This window comes from Penaeus monodon, chromosome 34 (genome assembly GCF_015228065.2).
Source record: "Penaeus monodon isolate SGIC_2016 chromosome 34, NSTDA_Pmon_1, whole genome shotgun sequence".
NCBI classification, from domain to species: domain Eukaryota; kingdom Metazoa; phylum Arthropoda; class Malacostraca; order Decapoda; family Penaeidae; genus Penaeus; species Penaeus monodon.
The window spans coordinates 20234039-20234296 of NC_051419.1; positions in this window are offsets into that span (position 1 = coordinate 20234039).

A 258-nucleotide genomic window follows, 5' to 3' on the forward strand; every position below is an offset into this window, starting at 1 on the left:
GCTCTTCGTCTGTCTGTCTTTCCATTTCCACCCTTTCATCTCTCCTCTCTTCTTCCAGAACTCCGACTCCCCCTTGTACAAGGCGGCCTGGCAGATCCTCCTCCAAGGGGCGCCCGACAGTTTCGCTTCTCACTACGAGGCATGTCTCGCCCACGCCCTGTCGAGGAAGAGCGCCTGCTTCTTAGAGATGAATGAGTATATGTACGAGTAAGTAGCCTGGGGATCTGGGGCCTTGCTGGGGCTTTGGGATGTGTGCTT